Raw genomic sequence first — 18,172 nt, 5'->3', positions numbered from 1 at the left:
CTTTACTTCTGTAGTTGCAAGGCAGAAAAGGAGCTTTTGTACAAGTGCAGCTAGGTGACCTTGTACTACATACATAAATTAGTTTTGCCTAACCATGGCTGATCTGTGTGCCAGCAATAGTGGCTCTTCCAGCTTTATACAATAAATCACAGGTCTGTGAGGGACTGTCCCAGGCTGTCCCATATTATCTATGTCCCAAGACAGCAACTCCCAATTTGCTAAGTATTCGCTGCTCCAACAGATTACAGACAAACCAACCTTTGGTAAGTAATGTACAAATTTATACTATTCACCACAAGCTTTCTTTGAGATCTCCAAATTCCAGCTTGTGTCCCAGACAAATCTGGACGTTGGGAGGCACACGGTCCTGACAAATTTCAGGTGGGATTTTCCAAATTCTTCCTGCTTGATATCAGACACTACACAAAGAGCAAGTGTTTTCATCATGCAAAGGACCATGAAATGAATAGAAGAAGGGATAGAGGTGATGTAGTTATTTGAGTGACATGGAACAGCTGGCTGATTTTGCACTGATTCAGCTGTAATTGTAATGAACTTCTCTTTCCTATGTGTAATTTTAATCTCTGGTTCTGTGTTTTTATCCCCACTTCATATGATGTTCTCTGCTTACCTTGGCTCCCCCGAACCATCTTTTGATCCAGTGCATCAGCATTAGCCATACTTGACAGTGTGGTATTTTTACAGGATTTAAAGTTCCTAGAGTGGGCCAGCACACAATATGCTTTGCTTGAAAAGCTTTCCCCTTCCTGGTCTGAGCAGAGCAGAGCAGTTCTCCTTGTCTCATGTTGGACACACAGGGACAGAAGGTCCTCAGTGTCTCGGTATCTATACACCCCCAGCCATCCCACCCTCCATCATACTGAAGTGTTGCAAGTGAGAGGTTTAATCACAGAATAATAAAATGGCTGAGGTTGGAAGGGACCTCTGGAGATCATGTAGTCCAACCCCAAAGCCAAGCAGGATCACCTAGAGCATGTTGCACAGGATCGCATCCAGGTGGGTTTGGAATATCTCTGGAGGAGACCCCACGGCCTCTCTGGGCAACTTGTCCCAGTGCTCTGTCACCCTCACAGCAAAGAAATGTTTTCTCATATTCAGTTGGAACTTCCTGTGTTTCAGTTTGTGTCCTTTGCCTCTTGTCCTGTTGCTGGGCACCAATGAAAATAGTCTGGGCCCAGCCTCTTTATACCCTACCTTCAGATATTTAACAGAGAAGAAGACACAGAAAGAAGCTAATAGAATTCAGTTGTGAGACAAAAACAAAAAAAAAAAAAGGAAAAAAAAAGACAGCCATTCACTCTGCTGCTTATAAATGGTTTCTTTTCATTTCCCCTTATAAAAAAACTCACTTCATTTTTTATTGTCTTCCCCAGCTCCTTGTGAAACTCACAGACACAGTAATCGTTCCTTGTTTCCTCCTGTCAAACAGAAGGTGACATACTGAACAGTTGAGGGGTTTTGTTCATAATAAGCTGCAATGTCTAAAATAAGAGAAAAAGACTCAATTTTAAAGTAGTCTGGAGAGTAAGAGGACAGTTTTCTGTCTCAAAGAAACCCAGTCTTAATTTGTGTTAAAGTAGAAGCTTTTTTGTTAGGACTTTGAAATAAATTGTACCACTCATGGCTTCTGATTTTCAGTATTAACACTTGCTGTGGGATCTAATCTAATCTAATCTACTTTCTATTGTCCCAACCTGAAATAATTAGTGATATATCATTAGCTAAGACTTTTCTTTTTTTAATATTGAAAAACCCATCCTCAATGAATACAACCCTTTTTCAATGAGCTGAGTCTCAATAGCACCCTGGTTCAGCCTGCCTGCACCTTGTGCCATTCTAAAACCAATTATAAAGCTGTCATCAGGAGACAGGCTGTGAAACAAATCTACACGTGTCCTGGTAATTTTCTGCACCTTGATACATCTTGTAGCACTGGCTGCTTCAAAAACTCCCATGCCTGACCTGAAAGGCCAGTTTTGCTTATTGTTCACTTGACTTCAAGTTTCAAACAGCTCAACACAGTGGTAACAGCTTAAATGAAGTTATATATAGGAAATAATATTCCATTGAATAGATTAGTTATAATATGTTTTCCAGCTCCATTATGAATATTTTGAGGCTCTTTTTTTTTTTTCCTCAATTTGAGCATGAAAGGTGAAAAATCACTAAACTTGAAGTAACCTTGTGTGAATGGCAGATGAGATGCAAGTTAAACATGTTGCAATAAATAAATATACACTTTAGGTTCTATAATTTTCCATTGCATTAATTTGTCTGAATATATTTAGATCAGTAATTTAGACTGGAAATTAAGGCTGTTTATGGCAACTGCTGTATGTCGATGGAAATGTCGTTTGATGTGCTATATTTTAAAACCATGTCATTGACTTTTGAAAAGTGCTTCAAAGTTAAACACACAAAATTACTTTGACAAAACACTATTTTACCATACAATTAAAACGTAAAAGATTAAAAGTTAAAGGTCTTGCATATTTTATGTATAACATTTAATTTTTCTAAGAGCAATTTAACTGACCTGGAATTACTTCTATAGAAAGACATTGTCTGATGTAGTCAGACTATCTTATACAAATCTTTCTTTCTCTCTTTAGTTTTTAATTCTGCATTTATTAATATATGCACTAACTTAATGTTTGGCATTTTAATTTTTCAGAGCCTAGTTGAACTGTCCTATGGTGACAGAACGAAAGTGGAAATTTCAGGAAACTCAACGGGATCCCTGAATTAATATTCCTTTCCTAGGAGAACGTGCTGAAATTGCAGGTTTTACTTCATAGCATCCATAGGCCACTTATGAACGAGAGCATCCTTTGCCTGTGTGCCTGTAGGTGGGTGTCCTTCGTTCTCCCAGCTAGCTGCCCAGTTTTTGGTGAGCAAGCCCAAAACCTACACAAAGTCTTTACTTTCCAGAGGGGCCAGTGTTAGTGCCAGAAATAACATCAAGGATATGAGTCAAGCTTTGCCAGTTTTGGGTGTCCAGAGCAACCAAAAGAAACAAGTGAGAACTTCCTACGAGGATATCTTACCTCAAGAATGATTGCCCAACTTCAGGAGAAGAAATACATGTTTTGCATGCTTCTAGAGATGTGTACTGGTGGGGGGAAGTGAGGAGGCATGTAGCAGGGATGATTGTTCCTCCTGGTCTTTGTGCTGGAAACCAGCAGGCTCCAAACATTGCCTACAGGGGCAAAAGGATGATTCTGGCAGGGAGGATGGGACTGTCTTCAAAGGGAAGAGCAAGAGGATGGGTATATGAGAATAGGGAAGAAAATTTAGCACAGGTAGTTGGGAAAGAAGGCCAATAATAGGAATAATAAAACACTCAAAATGAAACTATAATAGTTGTAAAATTGAAGGCAGTTTTTAAATTAACAAGTAAAGCTTTGACACACATAAAAATTCCATTTCACTCGGAAAGAAAAGAAGAATGGAGAAAGTAAACTTCCATTAAATACAGAGAGAGCTTTCATTCTGTATTTTCTATTGTTGTCTCTGAAGGGGTGCTTGGATGAAAATGAAAACCTGGATGACTATGTGAATGCTTACTGAATCCACCTCTCCTCTTTCTAATTGAAAACCATGCATGACAAAGCCCCTGTCTGACTGGCAACATTTTGAGAAGCAAACACTGACTCTGCGTGTCCCTGTTGTTGATTGCCTATTCTGATATGCTTTACACTGTGCAATGACAATAAGTAAGTAAACAGGCATGACTGGTAACTTGCTTGTAGATCCATAAGCTGCAATTGCATGACCATTGCGCTGTTTGTAGACAGTGGCTTTCAACATTTCCATCCAGTTCAAGCTTAACAGAGACATTCCTCATCCTAAATGTTTCCTCAATTTTTTTTTGACAGTGAGAAGTGAGAACTCTTTTTTCCCCTCTTTTTACATTTAAAGGTACTTAAAAATGAGTTGAGCCTGTTTAAAATACAGCTTGTTTGTAATAAAATGGAGATCCTACATTAATGCTTTGAAAATCTTTAGGAATTAAAGGCCTTCAAACAGATTAAACTGTCAGATTCTGTCCACTGTGCTTAAAAGCACCCATATTATAAAATTCCTTCCTTGAACTGCATTTTAAAAGCTTCCTTAAGCTATGATATTCCCGTGGAAAGACTGTTCCAAAACTTCAGTTTGGTTTAGGTCTTTCTTCCAGTCCTTAAATGTGTGTCTACATCTTCTTTCTAATTTCAAGGGTGTGAGCAAGCACTACTCGCTTGTTTCTGTGTCAGTTTGTTTTGTGGCTTGGTATTTCTTTTCCCTTCCTGTTGTTTATCCCTGAGTCATATCCTTTGGTCTAATTACCAAACCAATTTTTTCTGATATGATAAACTGGGCTTCCCTAATCATCCAGGCACTCTTCAGACACACATCCATCTGGTGGTGCTGAGGACCCAGTGCCCATACATTCAGGAGGTCTTCATTTGGATTTAATTTAGTCCTTTTCTATGAACTGAATGCCCATGAGCAGTCGGTGCACTCTAAATGTGCCTGTGGAGCTTATTTTCCAGTTTAGATTTTCCTGAAATGAATCTGGCGTGTATGCTCTATGACCAGTGTATAGTGTGAATCAAGGCATCATGAGCAGTGATTCACCTAAAAAGCACCCTCCTCATCCGGACTAAAATGCTGCTGTAGACAAACCCTGATAAACTCCACACTTCCTCACTTCCTTGAGGAACTGGGATTTATTCCAATGTCCTTTTCCAAAATTCTTTTCATTTTCTTTATACCAAGGGTCATGCAGGACAATTGGTTGATGTCCTCCATTGTTGTCCATTAAAATAAACACTAAAATTTTTTAAGAAAGCTAAAACAGAGAGTACTGTAGGCAATTAAAAGATATGCTACTTCTTTCTATTCCAAATGTCTTGATATGATTTTTTTCTTGTAGGATAAGACAATTAAAAGAAAATACATTTTTTATTATGAAATAATTTTAAAATGCAAGTACTAAAAATAGTGATCATTTATACACTTCAAATAAATGTGCTTCTGTGTTTCTGTTTTAACGGCTTCTTTTTTTTTTTTTTTTTTTGGCTATTCCAAAATGGCATGATTTTACTAGGATCTAAATGTGTTGAAAGGCACATTAACCAAGAGAGGGGAAAAAAAGGAGCTATATATAGTTTTACTGTCCCTTTAGGGAACCATTGCTTGAGCTTCATTAATATGCATTTTAGCACAATCTAATTTACTCATATGGCTGGCCCCAGGTGTTTGGAAAGGCAACCAGAGGAAAATCAGATCATACTAAAATTAGAGACAAGAAATATTGAATGCCTTCCCTTTTAGGTCCTTGAAAGGCACATATTAATTATAACTGGATGAATTTATGAAAACTAATACTATGAACAGCTCCAATAGCAATTATTTTTGAAAAATGATATCTACCAATATGTGTATTCAGATCAAAGTGCAGAGAAAATGCTCTGTTAAAGAAAATATGTATACACTGCCCCCTCAAAACATTAAATATTTAGTGCAGTGCCCCCGTGTCACTCTTTTGATGTAGATTTATTCACTGAAAACCACAACACAGAGCCTCATATCTTATGTGATGTTTCTTGCACAGCTTTCAATGGGGCAGAGCATTAGATCTTGATGGATTTGCCCAATCCTCCTAAAGAGCATATCTCTGCTGGGTTACAGAAAAACAAGGCCAATGACACTGGTGAGCAAAAAGCCACAAGGTGTGGGGAAAAAAGGTTAAAAAACTGTGCTCCGCGCTATCACTGTGTCAATAGGAGGGTTTGGCAAGCAAGCGTTCACAGCTGGTCTCTGAACTGCTAACAGGATGTAGTGGTGCGATAAAGGGGCTTTATATATTAATTTCCTAAGTGTCTTCTTGATTTGCAGCAGGAAGCATAAGCAAAACAATGTCAAACAAATTAGCCCTGAAGGTGCCTTTGGAGCAGCGCTCAGCGATCTACCCTTGCCCGGGCGCTCTGAACTCTTCAACCAGGGAGATGCTTGCCCAGGGAAAAGACTATTTCAGAATACATCTTTAGGGCTGAAACAGCCTGAATTACAGCAGTGGCAAGCTACTGAAGACTGCATATGTTATGGAAACACTTAGTCATCTCCAGTGAGATTCTAATTTGAAATATCTGACCTTCCTAGGTTTCAAAAATAGTGAGACTTTGGCACAGAGAAAGGTAACAACGCACGTAGTAGGACAGGGACCTGTATTGCCTGGGCTTGGAGGATTGCTCGGGTCTTTCCAGGCTTTGTGAAGACTGTGCAAAAGAACCAGGAGGGTATCTCCCACTCAAGAGCTCAAAATAATTTTAGTCTTCTTACCAGAAATTTAGTGAGAGATCTTGCTATTTCAGCTTGGAGCCAAATCTACTTCTTCCAAAAGAAGCCAAGTTAATGCTGCTTCAGAAGGGTTTAATTTCAGAAGAAACCACACTGAAGCATACTCACATGCAAATCATCTGATGTTTGTCAGATATACTCTTCATTATACCTCAGTGAAGCACCACAGACAAACATTACTTTGATGTGATAAGCAGGGTGATATTAAAGGTGAATACTAGAGTGTGCTATTAAGATGGAGTTTTAAAAATGTACTTACTGAAAGGAATAAAGTCTCCACAGAGGGTGCCTTTTAAGAATAGTCCATCTAAAGAATATTCTCCTAAAGCAAAACATCAAAGAGAGGATAGAAAATATGTTTTAGGCCAGGATTCTTGAAAGAAATCAAAGACATACGAATTTCATTAAATCACCAAGGAGTTTAGGAGAAGTGGATTCAAAATCTACATGAAAAATATTGCAGCAAGTGAAGAGGGAAAATAAAATATCCAGCAATCTGAGAAAAAAATATAATCTGAGAAAAAAATGGAAATAGAATAATTCAGAAATACCTTAGAGAAAGTTACACTGATAAATGGAAAAACATACGAGATACAGATTTTGATCGGACCACAAAACAAAACAAAACAAAAAAAATAAGCAAAGACCATTTCCAGAACCAACCTGTACATAAACATGATCCTTCAACCTTGAGAAACTGATTATGAAACCTTCTACAAAGGAAAAAAGGGATGGTTGAAGCCTTCTTCTCATTGTATCTCCTAGACTGAAACAACGAGCAAGTTCATAGGAATGAAAATATTGCCTTTAATCATTTAACTACCTGTTAGCAAAAGTACATGCTTTTGCAATATGGCAGTAAATCCTCCTCCTCTGAGTGTCTCAATAACATTGCCACATGGGCAGGAATGACCATGGACCTTAATGAGACGATGTTTTGCTCTGCCCTGGCAGTCCAGGAGCCACTGTGACATTGTGTACAGGAGCAGCTGAGGCTCATGGAGTTAAAAATCAGCAGCAAAAAGGATCAGAGGGAACAAAATAAGTGCCTTGTAAACATTTTTGAACTCATGGGCTTCCGGCAAGCAGTAACTTGAGCAGCGGCATTGTAACGTGGTTTCCACTTTATCTCCTGTTCAGTTCATTCCTTTATCATTTAAATTACTTCCTTTATATCGCAGGTTTGAATGCTTATTTGCCTGTTCTTTGAGTCAGAAGTTCGTTTCACCTTGGTTGAAAGTGGGGAGTATTTTGTACTGGCAGTGCTCTAGCTAATGCTTCTGCAAGGCTCCTCAGAGGTGTGGGGGGACCCCACGGAGAGAGAAGAGCCAGGCTGCTGCTTCCTGGCTAAGCTGTTCAGGCTCCTTCAGTGCCTTTTTGTTAAACAGTGCCAGTTAAGGTGCTGTGAATGCTGTACAAAAATACATGAGCAATGTTAATTATATCTATTCCACATGACATTTTGATGAATGAAATCATAGAAAACCAAGGGTATCATCCAAATGATATTCTATGTGTCTTCATTACAGTTAGTTATACAGTGCCACTGATAAACGTGTTTCTGTACATAAAATTAGATCCACTAATAAGTACTTTTACCTGAGAGTGTGTCAACAGCTAATGGGTCAGGGACTTGTGTACATAAAAACCCCGATGAATTGGACTGTGGATGCTTATGCCGGACGGTTAAGTGTATGTAATCCTGATACTGTAGTTTAGCTAAGGATGCACCATCAAAGTAAACTGTGATTAAAAATAGGGATATTTAAGGAAGTCATGACATGGACAGTAAAGAGGGAGAGTTTCGATTCATTCAGGGACAACTTCAGAAAGGAGCTGCCTCTGAAACAGGATAGAAGAGCAGACCGGGAAGATAAGGTAAAACAGATAGGATTTGGGTATTTGTGTTACTCAAATGTGGAAAAGAGATTGTGCCTGAATTATACCATATTTAAACCTGAGTTGTTCACATTTAAATTGTTGTGCAGGCTTGGGTAAGACATTATCTGTTTATAATTAACTGTGTTTCTTGGCATACATAACTGCACAATTTTGCTGCAGAGCTGGGAAAAGAAAATGTGTTGAGTTCTTGACCTTACTGACCCTGAGGAACCTATGCAAATTTATGCCCATAAATAAACTGTGCAATTGTTATTATTAGCTAGTTGCACTTCACTGAAGTCTAAAATTCCCTGCTTGTCACATGCCAATATGCTGTGAATGATATTACCGTGCTCTGCTGTAAACTCTGTGTCCAATAAACCTTTGCAGAAGTGTCTCTGTCCTTGCGATATCCTGGAGATGTTTGTGAGGTCTGTCTGAAAGTTCCTTGGGCATCTAAATACAAGAAGCATCTTCACTTGGGCATGTGCAGAAGCTATTTCCTGATGAACAGCTGTTGTAACACAGAATTTGAATGCTTTTCCACCTCAGAGGTTCACCCCTTATGTGTGCTCTGAGAATCCTAATATCACTAAAAGTGAGGGCTGGGGGTCATCTAACCCTCTGCTAGGCTGGACGAGTCTGTGGCTGCATCCCACCTGTCACTTAAGGCTTCTGGTGATGGAGTTTGTACCTTCTCCTCAGGTGGGCTGTTCCGGTGCAAGAAAATGCACCTTAGTATCTAGCTTAGATATGCTTTCTTTGATTAAAGGCTACTATTTCTTGTCTTATCACCACAGGCATGGATAACAGATCCTTCTTTCTTAGCAAGAGCCAGTCTTTTAGCTGTACACATTTCTGATCATGTCCTCTACCAACAACACTAACTCTTCCATAACGTTCCCTTAAGTTACGGGTTTTAGACCTTGCACCATTCCCACTGATACTTTGTTTTCTCTGTTTGGTTCCTGTCATCCATAGAGTGTGGTGTCAGCAACTTGACACTGCACAGAATAACTCAGCTTAGGCCTCCCTGATATTGAATACTTGAGATTGAATCCAGAGGCCTTGCAAAAAACATTGCTGTTTAATTTATTAACTAATGTGGTTCTACTTAGAGCTGACATTTGGGAGCACCTACCCAGGAACAGGACACTCTGATGTCTACCCTTCCCTGAGCCTCTGAGTGTTTGGATCCACACTGCCCCTGTGCCAGGAGAATGCCCTGGTTTCTAGGTGATGTGGGGAGCTCTGCCATCAGCTCCAGTTGATCTGCTCTGCAGCTAGAAAAAGATTTGCTTAGGCAGAGAAAAAAAATATCAGGAGGGAGAAATGCAACCAAATGGTTATGGCACTGAGATGGGAATGGCCTCTGGTGTTAATTGTTTTTTATGCTTGATAGTCCTCACTCTTTTATATTTTCATTGCCAGTCTACTTGAAGGAACTATAATATAGGGCAAACCCAAACAGAAGAATAAAATAAAAATTATAAGGGTTTGCTCTTCTTTGACAGACAGAGACAAGATTGGTGTGCTTAGGTTCAATTTGCACCATTATTCTTATTCCACATCACTGAGATGATGCCTCCATTTCCTAGAACCCACAATAGGTATGGTTCATGTATAAAAATAAAATTCAAACATAAAAAAAAACCATGCATAAGTACTTACAGGGTAAAGACCTGAGCCTTGGCCATAATGAATTCACTAGGAAATACCTTTCTGCAGAAGAACAGCCTTGGAATAACAAATCACCAAATAAAAATGTCTGTTCAAAGCAATGGAAAATTATATCACTTATACTGTGTACATATATACAGGCAGGAAGGCGTGTATGTCTGAAAGAGAGACCTGAATTCTAACCTGAATTAAAATGTTAAAAATAGTAGGATCCTGTTGAGCAGAGGTGACATAAGAGGCCTCCTTAGTCTCCTAGTCACCCAGTAGAGCACATCATTCTTTATTGGAAGACTCCTCTATTTTGATCACCAGTACATCATCATACATTACAGTGCTTCATATCTGAATCTTCATTGATTCCTCAGACATCCCACTGCATTATTGTACATTCTGGGACAGTCATGCTGCTTTTGCACATCATCCATAGATACTCAGCTAAGATGATTTATTCATGCCGAGATAAGGAATTGCATGTTCAGGGTGGGCATGGAGTGTGACTTACCAATACAGTGCCCGTGTGCAACTCGGTGTTACTCATCTGTGTAATGTAGCAAATAAATCAAAGTCAGTCTGATGTCAGGACAAACAGAAATTTTCATCTTCCCTTCTTTCATCTTGAAAGTTTGCTGATGGTTAGATTTTCTTTAAAATCTGTGATTTCTCTTGCTCAATATTTTAGCTAGGATGGCATTGTGTGATGAAAGTGAGGTCAGGTGTGCATAAGAAAGGACAAACCATACATGAAAAAAAATTGCAATGCAATGCTTATGTAGAAGCTTAACCGTCACTAAAATGTCTGAAGTATGTGAGATATTTTTGGTGCCAACCAGGTTTCATAGAGTTGGGTGATTGGACGGCAATGCCCTGGGGGCCTTCTATCATCAAATTCCTACCACATTTGCCAGGATGTTGGATACACAGACTATCGGGCTCTGTTGTTATGTGTCTAGGAAGCATAAAAATGCTCTGGTAAGGATGGCAGCTGATACATAATGCTGTCTCCAACAGTGGGAGAAGAAAGCCCTTGAAAGCAAAAGTGAGTTTGTAGACTTAAAGGTCCCTTTATATAACCAGGTGGTGTAAATTGCCCTAGGTAAGAAGAAAATTAAGGTTTCATTTTTGTAATATGCCACTGACTTACTTGGAGACAAATTGGGACTATTTTTGAGGTGTTTCTGTAGCGGTGTGCTACATAAAAGGGAAATATATGAATAGGGAATGTTATATCTTTTGCAAAAATGTGTATTTAACATTTTTTTCAGTGGTCTTTTCAATGTTATGCAGATTTAACAGTAGTTTGTTTATCCAGTTGAATTGGTATACATATAATTACTAGAAAAAGAGATATTGTTGCTCAAACAAAAACTTTAAGAGCATATTCGCTGTCCAGATGAGCTGAGAATCCACCAGCATATCTGTAACTCATGTGCAACATCAAAAAACTCAACCAACCAACCAACCAAGCAAACAAAAAAGCAAGATCGCGCTTGGCATGGAGATGTTAGCCACCAGAGGGAGTCGTGTGAATACAGTACAAGTGGTTGCACTGGCACAGAAAAGGTCATTAGATATTCCAGAGGTAAGGCTCAAGGATCAAACATTTCTCTTTGTCCACAGCTAATTCCATAACAAATCAACATGCAATTAAAATCAGCTTAAAATTTTGGCTTTTGGCTAAACGTGCCTGGGTGAAAAATTTACTCGGCAGAAAAGCTGTCTTGATGTTTCATACTTAACCTTCCTAATTTGTGCAAAGTATGTGTTTGCTCAATAAAACAAAATTGCTAAGTAAGCTATCCAAATTTTATGCTTGAAAATACAACTCTGGGACTGAAAATCAAGATGTGCTTTAAATACCACGGACACTTTCACTGAATTAGTATAAAAATCTCAGTAATCTGAAATTTTCCTGGCAACTGCTTTGCTGGTGATAAAGCAGATTACTTCTGATTGCTGTAATGGCTCTGCATTGCTGACAGCAGACTGAGCTGGAGAGCATCATGCGATGAATACTTTGGCTCTGGAGTTGAATAGAAGGTGGAAGAAATACAGTGTTGTTTTTACAGAATTATTCTTTTGATCAGATCCAAAGTTTAAAGAGGTATGGGATCTATTCCAAACAATACTGAAGACTTTTGTCCTGCCAATGTGGTATAAAAGTGCCTTACAACAAACAAGAACAGAAGTTGATATGATCTGATGCTACAGCAAGAAAAAGAAGTCCTCTGGAGAAGTTAGTGCCTTGTTTGGTTTTACTTACTGCACTTTAATTCACATTAAATCTGATAGGTACTTTAATATGGAAATGCATGTGCATCCCTCCCTAAAGTAACAAACATATTAAAGGTTTAGGAAGCTTTTCATCACTCACTGAAAACCAGGCTCTTGTTAAGCATAACTGCATAGGGTTAGACACTGCATGTCAGGAGTAGGAAGAAGCAGGAGAATGAAAGCACTGAAATAGATGAGAAGTTGCAATTCCAAGCCCTGGGGATGTCATAGATCCCCCACAATGTTATGTGGAAGGTAAAGGGTAGTATTAGGACATATAGCATAACATAACGTAACATAACATAACATAACATAACATAACAACATATATTTCTATCCATATTTTTTCCTTTGCTTTTCCCTACCTGCCACCTATTCCCCCTTCCTAGTAACCCACTCACTGCGACCCCTCTATAGCACCTACACAGTTTTTCTGCATGTTTTTGTCCAGAACAAAGTGCATTTTAAGGCTAAAATGTGTCACTGAAGGGTGACGCTGAGTCTTTACATACTCTACTTTTTCTATGTGGGTGAATTTAAGAACTTACAGATTTCCTGCCTTTTGGGAACTGTGACATTTTTCATTCTACAGACCTAACATCCTTATGACCTTTAAAATTTCCATACTCCCATTTCCCTTAAACCTACAATAAACCTAAGATATAAAACTTGCAAAAGTCAAATCCAGACCATGAGGATCTTGCTTTCTAGCTTCCTTCTCATACACAGCAGAGAATTACATCAGAGAAAGGAGCTCCTGTGGCAGTAACCTAGTAATTTTTTACTTTAAATTATTGCACACATAGAACACCATCTGTTCAGAAACACAAACATAATAATTAGGTTAAAATGTTTATAAAATTTTTTTACATTGTTTAACATTTTGCAACTTTCATACTTTAAGGCAATTTTTTAAAGTAATTAGAAAAAAATTAATTTAGAAAAAGATAAAATGTAATATATAGTTTAGTTCAGCTAGGTTATTGCACATATTTGAGACTATTGACACTATCCTCGTTCATTTTTATGGGGTGCAAACATGGAATTTCATCACAATTTACAGACATGGCTGTGAATCTGCTTTGCTCCTGATACTACACTATAACTCAAGCAAACTTTGTAGGTGTTGTTTTGCTAGCACTTCAGACTGGAGAATGACAGAATCTGCAAAGATTCATTGATCCTGCTGTATATTCATCTCTATTTTTCTTTTCATGTTTCACCCCAGAAAACTGTCATGGGATTTTTCTCTATATCACAACTCCTGTGCTTGGTGTTTGTGAGTGCTCTTATATGATATGTAGTGGAGCTGCAGTGTTGTGCCTTCTGGAGCCCTGGGAGGCACAGATATTTGTAGAGGGAAGGAAAATATCTTGTCTTTTTCTTTAAAATCAATTAAAATCAATTCAACATATCCAACAATGCTTACATTTACCATAAAACAATGGTAAATACAATTAGTACCTTTACATGTCCCTTTGGAAGAAGAGAGGTGCAGTCACACAGTTTTAAATTGTCCACAAGCAAAATTGTGTCCTTTTTCAATTTACAAGTTTTAAATATATGCTGAACTGCCTGGTGGAGTGGGTATTTCAATGACTATTTTACTTTAAAATTGTTCAGAAAGATTATTGGCTAAATTTCTGGCTACAGTTTTATTCACTTTTAAGTGTTAGTAAAACAAGTTTCTCCATTTTTAACAGATATTTTATTTGAATTGATTACATTTAATTAAGTACTAGAAAAGAAAAAATGTCTCATTTTTAATGAGATAAAGTTCTTAGTTCAACAAAGATTTTGATTCACTCTAAACTTCAGTGCTAGAGTATCAGATTGGATATGATATTGTTTCGTATATACTTTAAAAAATCCTTATATAAAATATTGTGTTCAAATATTAAAAAAATCATCGTACTTCAGCATAAATACAATTCCAATTTCACATTCTTATCCCAGTTTGGAGATAAGTATTTTGAAATATTAGTTTTTCTGCAGAAATGAACATTCTCTTTTCTTACAGGTTGTATTTTACTTGCTTTAGGAATACTGCTACAAACAGTTCAAGCATGAAAACTAATGCATATAACAAACAAGAAATTCATAATGATGTGCTTGCTGCCACGTTAGCTTGGAGACATTGAATCAGATTCTGTAAAATGCTTAGATTTGTAAAAAGTTCTTAAAAACATGACTAGGCCAAATCCTTTATCTTTCGTAATATTTTAGGCAACAGAAGAAACTCAGCAATTAAAATGTTGTTCCCAAAGCTAGTTATTTCCCCAAGTCAAATGAGAAATATATGGATTAATTTTTTTGTGCATTTCCTTCTAATTTAGCAAGGAAAACAATGCGGAAGATGGGACATCTTCAGAGCTGATTAAAGAAACCTCTGATGTCAGGGAGTACAGAGCTCTTTTAAGAATAGAAAGAATATTAAGCAGCTTTTGAGCAGCACAGCAATGTGACATTTTTACAAGGGACTCATCTGGAAACAAAGTAAAGAGATACTCAGAAGAGACTGAGAAGAATGGTGCTGTTTTGCTTTCATACCATTGAAGATGGCAATGACTTATCCAATGGCAAGTCTCATCCTCAGGAAAGTATCCTTCAGTAAAACCAAATCTCAGAAAAATGGGGAGTGTAGATACTGTCTGATGTGACTGTCTTCTTAATTCTCTCCCCTTCTTAAAGTAACATCTGTGATTTCTAGGGCCTTGATTCTAATCTTGGAAAATTAACCAAGACGTTAACAGGTGAGAAGATACGAATGCTCATGTGAGGAAACAGGAGCACAGTCACAGATCCACTCACAAACAGTTCTTGGATACGAAGGAGCGATTTCCACAGGCAACAAGTTGAACACCAGTATATCAAACATTTTTATGAGAGAAAAGCCTCTGTAATATTTCAAAAGTATTTCTACCCAAAAGGCTACCTGAAAAAAAAAAAAAAAAGTCTCCACAAAGCTCTTAAGGGCTTCATTGCTGGTCTTTCCTATGGGTGCTGCTCTGAGCATCCAGAGGAACCGACCCCGATTCTGGCAGGTCTGTTGGGATGTGCAACATTCAGTGGAGAGATGGTGACCTTCCCTAGGCCCCAAGACTGGGGCTTCCTCCCCCACTGAAATGCTGCTGTCACCCCTGAGAGAAGCTCCTCTTGATCCCACCTCCTAAGAGAAGGACCTAAGAGAAGAACAGACCCATCTGTCCTTCTCCTCCCCTCCCTCCGTTGCAATACCTCCCTTACTCCGACTGATATGTGGATGTATAATGAATATAAAGCAGCTGCGTAGGATGCCCTGAAAAGCACGCCTGTTTTCAGCAGTGTGGAAAGCAGAGCAGTTTATTTGGATTCATCACTGCTGTGTGAAATCATGGGTTTTGATTCTCATTCAGGGTGCTCTGAGGTGAAATCCCACTGGAATCCTTTTGAAAACTGGGTAAATGCGAGAAGAATCAGGCTCATTTTATACAGTTATTCCCTGAATGTAGATAAATGCAGATCACCTCAACTCTTTATAAATTGCTTTATTCAGCTGATGTATAACTCCCTTGTGGAAAGCCACAGCCTGCTGAAGTGAGTCTAGATCCAGACTCAGCTGTTTTAATTTGCCTTGCATCTGTTTATTTGCAAAGATATTAAAGGACAAAGTTTTATGAACCTCAACCTATACATGATGGCTTAAGGAAGAAAACCGTCTCTGGGTCTATTTGCCAACTGAACTGGTAACATTTTCCCTATGCACACCTTGAGAGCATTATGATGGGGAAATTGCCATCCCTACTCAGAAAGTAAACCTTCTTCTAGTTAGGTACAACCAAGGCTACTCATGGCTACATTTCTTCCCTTTGTTTTCTTATTTCGTGTCCTCTCTGTTGTGACAGGCTGCACTATCTGAGCAATGAGCCGTGAAACTGCATTTGTTCACAAAATGAAGCTAAAGTGATTTGGTCCCAATGCAGCAGAAATTCAGCCATTCGTCTTTACCTGTAAAAGAAGCTTTGTCCCAAGACTTACACAGTGAGATAAAAATAAACAACAAACAAATACAAGTGCCAAAGACCTGGAATCCCTCTGTGGTGTACAGTAGGGATCTGTAAATCTTTATTTGTTCAAACAAACAAACAAACAAAAATGCAAAAGAAGATGAACTCTGAATTTTGTGGCGCACCTCTAAGTGCAAATAATAAAATCATTTCAATAATTATAGCCATATAAGAACTGCTGGAAATCCAGAAATAGCTTGTTTTCCATATGAGGAAAAAGACTATGACAGAACCCCAATTAACAGAGGCTTGGAGCAGAACTGGTCAATATCTTCTTTGAGGTGAGCACACCAACATATCAGAAGGCTCCCAGCCTTCTGCCATAAAATGGTAAATGAAGGAGGCAGATTAAATACAAAGGTTTGAAAACAAGTCTTCCAGCATCCTTGTGGGACAAGTCTTTTCTTCCAGAAGAAGCAGCTTCTTGTTTTCCAATCCAGCAGCTTTCAGTGGCTCCCTTTGTGGGGGCTCCTCAGAGTTCCCTGGAAAGCTTCTTGCTTTCCACAACCCTTGAGGTTGACACCATTCCTGTGGCCCGCTCCTTTCAAGCATCTCCTTCAGCTGAACAAGCACAGCTGCATTTGAGGAAAGCACAGTGTTGTTGTGTTTGTTTGTTTGTTTGTTTTTTTCTTCTTCTTCTTTCTTCCCTTTCTCTGATTCTTCCTCACCTTCTGGTGCTTTATCCTCTGCCACGTAGCCACTGTATTATTTTAGATAAAACATACACTGTACAGTACCATTCACTGTAAACAAACAAACAAACAATAAACCCAAAACACTAATAACACACAAATCAAACAGTCATAGCCTCCACCACATGGGACAGAAAACAGGACAGGGGAACCCTATGCACCATTGTGAACTGCCAAATATCCTGCTCCTGTGGAAGAAGGGAGTGTGGAGGCACTTAAAATGAACAGGCGTTTGATGGAAAAGAATCCTCTTTTCCTCTTGTGGAGTTTCCCAATGCCTGGCCACATTCCTCAGCTGGATGCACAAAAGACGTTTGCCTTAGGGAGATAAAACAAAGAAATGTTATGGAGACACCACATTAATGGAATTTAAAGGTTAAGACTGAAATAGCTTTCATTCTAATCCATTTAGTCCCTTTAATTTTCTGAGAAAATTTTGCATTTTAGCCCAATTGTGTTTCCAGGCAAGCCAAACGAGTTTGCTGTTTGATCTACGAAGACAAAGGTAAACCATGTGGAAGCCTCTTGCATCCTCCCAGATACCCACCAAGTGCTGTGCTCTTTCAGGGTCACCAAGCAAAGGCATGCAGTAGTTGTGGCAACCTGATGCAGGTCACTGACTCTGCGCACGATGCTCCTGCATTTTCTTTACTTTGAAAGTAGGGGGGTGTTTGGAATTACTTTCACCTGCAGAAGATTTCTTCTGGGAATGGGACAGTTTGTTCTGTATCAGAACAACATCTTCGCTTAGCACTGGGAGCAAGCCTACCCTCCAACCTCATTCTGAGAAAGGGGAGAGACACAAGATGATATTTGCAAAGCTGGATGTCAAAGAAAAAAAAACCAGACCTCTGAGTAAAAACAACCCAAATGACCCAGCTTTCATAATAACGAGGAAGCTACACCTCTGATTGCCTCTGGGGTTTTATTTAGTAAACAATCCCTGGCAAAAGCCTGACCAGTGCCTTCATTTGACCACTTATATTTTGGTAAGGTTTGGCAGGTATTCAGCTTAAATATTTTTTTTGTTGCAAAATTTTAAACTTGCCAAGGTGACAAGTTAGTTATGAACATTTCATCAGCTCTAACACTTTTTAAACTCTCAGAGAGATTTCTCCCTTATTTTATTGGAGGATGCCTTGGGTAGAGTGGAATAAAGGATAAGGTGTTAGTGCAGCTAGCTTGAGACCCAGGAGAACCACGTTCAATTTTCAGCTCCACCATAATCTTCTTGTA

The sequence above is a fragment of the Anser brachyrhynchus genome (genome assembly GCF_964034855.1).
Source record: "Anser brachyrhynchus genome assembly, chromosome: 1".
Classification (NCBI taxonomy): domain Eukaryota; kingdom Metazoa; phylum Chordata; class Aves; order Anseriformes; family Anatidae; genus Anser; species Anser brachyrhynchus.
The sequence above is the reverse complement of the archived record's forward strand: the minus strand, read 5'-3'. Positions refer to the sequence as shown.